This window comes from Phaethon lepturus, unplaced genomic scaffold (genome assembly GCF_000687285.1).
Source record: "Phaethon lepturus isolate BGI_N335 unplaced genomic scaffold, ASM68728v1 scaffold31961, whole genome shotgun sequence".
Taxonomy (NCBI): Eukaryota; Metazoa; Chordata; class Aves; order Phaethontiformes; family Phaethontidae; genus Phaethon; species Phaethon lepturus.
Genome location: NW_010516089.1, coordinates 3,826 through 6,239, shown reverse-complemented (window position 1 = coordinate 6,239; position 2,414 = coordinate 3,826). Strand labels below are relative to the sequence as shown.

Below are 2,414 nucleotides of genomic sequence, written 5' to 3'. Positions count from 1 at the left end.
CCAGGGAGCCGATGCAATGGCGTTGTCCTGAGACATAGGTTTTCCACCCTTCCATCTAGCAGAGCGAAACCCAGCACAACTTCCAAGCTAAGATCTCAGCCCAGCTGATGCTGGTAGAGATCCTCAGGGAACCTTCTGTGTGCTAGATCCACGCTGCCAGCACCCACCACGCTGGGAGACAGCCCCGGGTGTACAGCTGCAGAGAAAAGAGCCAGAAGAGACACTGAAATGCAGAAGCTTCTGCAAGGAGAGCAGGCAACCCATGGTTTTGAGTGGCAAAATACACTAATGCAGCGCACTTGTTTTAATTGGAAACACCGGGAGAGCGGAAGGAGAAGCTCTGTTCGGGGTAGGTGGCTGTTGACCGGCAGCAGATGAGTTCATCCTGTAAGGACCGCTAAGCCTGCTGGCTGTCTGCTTGAACATTCAATCACCACCACATCTATGCTGCTCCTGCACGGTGGCTGTACCGAATCCTGAGGAGGAGAATTCCATAGCCGTAGAGAACGTGGAGATTTTAAGGCCACTAGGTATCGAAGTGTTTTATGGGAGCGTGCTGGCTGCGGGGTGCAGGACACGGCCCTTCCTACTGGCACTGGCCCTTCATCCCTTCCCCAGGTGCCATCCTGGAGGGTATTAGAGCATCTGCCATGTGGTGCTGGGGGTCTCACCTCCCACCCCAACTGCCGGGACGTGTCCAGGCACCCCGCAGCCCTGCAGGCACCCTTGCAAGAGGCAGCGATATTGCACCCGTGCTGACGGCCAGCCCGGGGCAGCGCTGGCCTCGCTCACCGCTCCTCTGACCGCGGCTCAGTTCAAACTGTTGGGCTGGATCTGGCTTGTGCTGGTGCTGGGATGCCCGAGGCTTGCAGCTGGGTGTGCTTCCCAGAGGGATTGCCCTTGTGTGCTGGATAGAGGACCAGATGTTTGGGAAGCCAGGCAGGGCATGGGTGGGATGCGTATGTTACAGGACAATGCCCTGAACTCCTGCAGGAGGGAATGCAAGGAACTCGGAAAATGCAGCTTAATTGCTGCCCCAGGCCCTGCAGGCTGGACGTTACCGTCATTTTTTAGGGAGTGTATCTTCCACAAACACAACAATTTCCATTTAAAGGCACCCAAATGACTGAAACTCCACCACTTTCCTGCCAAGCCTTGTTATCAACGTTCGCAACGCACTGACAAATACAAGCTTCAGATATGGACCGCAGCTGCAGGGACATGGCAGGACAGACCCTGCTCCAAAGTAATTTCCCTGCTCTGTTCAGAGCTGGCACCTTATTTCTTGTTTGATGTTTTCCAGGATTTGGGGTAGAAAGGGAAAATCTGGGATAGCAGTGCAGCTCCTCTTCTTGCATTAGGGCACTTCCAGACGCTCGGGACTGGGACATGCAGCACATCGAAGGCGAAGACTGACTGCTGGCTGCACTTCAAGGATTCATTTATTTGTTTTTCTGGTCCAGTAATTGCCACATGTAACCAGCAAATTGTTTTTCGACATGTTCCTGAACTCTATTATCTCCCATTTTTCCTGTTCTTTGAGGATGAACAGTCTCGTCACAGCACCGGCTGTAATCCGGCTTTGGCTGGTGGCAAAAGCGCTGTGCCCAGTGCCCTGCTTTGCCGTGTTTGGCACTGAATTGCTCGGTCCACGCCAGTCCTTCACAGTCAGAGGAGCATCTGCATGGTGGGTCTGGACATGGTTGGGCAGCATCCCGGCGGCACAGACACCCTGGTCCCCAGCGCGTGCTGCTCCTTGCCCCACATTGCACAGCATCCTCTGCCTGGGTAGGGCAGTGAAGAGGTGCAAAGCAGGGAACAGGGTTTTTAGAAGCATTTTAGGTGGAGGATGACTTTGGGAGGGCTTTATCCTGGTTAGGCATGGAGGGAAGAGGATGGCACATTTTAATTTCTCTTCCAGGCCTAATTCCCATGACTCTGTTTCCAGCACAAACACCAAACCTCTCTTTTAGGAACACTCATAGGGGCAAAAAGGACATTTGGACCCCACCAGTTTCACAGCCCTCTGCCCTGGTACGTAACAGCTGCTTCCCCAGCCCTAAGCAGGGAGGAACTCAGTGACCACGGGAGACCTGGACCAGTGGGGATGGGACCAGGCAGGACACCAGGCCACTGACGGGACCAGCATGGGGGCTGCCTGTGGGCATCCTGCCTGGCTCCCCCAGGATGCTCAGGTGCCAGCAATCAGTTACAGTAGGGCCATAAGAATCAGAGGCATGGGGAGGATGCCAGCGTGGCTCAGACCCCAGCTCCATCTCATGCATGGGTAGGCGGAGGGTCCCCTTGGAGAGCCTGCCCCTTCCCCGGCTCCAGCAGGGCCACGCTGCATGCAGAGCAAGCCAACCCCAACACCGTCTCGGAGAGGCCAGTTGCTGCCGCGGAAAGTACCCATG

General features: G+C 55.5%; 1 protein-coding gene across 1 annotated transcript in view; it reads right to left on the bottom strand.

Moving 5' to 3' along the window:
- The window catches only part of LOC104627635 (ciliary neurotrophic factor receptor subunit alpha-like), a gene marked incomplete at its 3' end in the record, with an annotated part of 9,088 nt that overhangs the window by 5,164 nt on the left and 1,510 nt on the right, over positions 1-2,414 (bottom strand). The gene's annotated exons all lie outside the window — the stretch shown is intronic.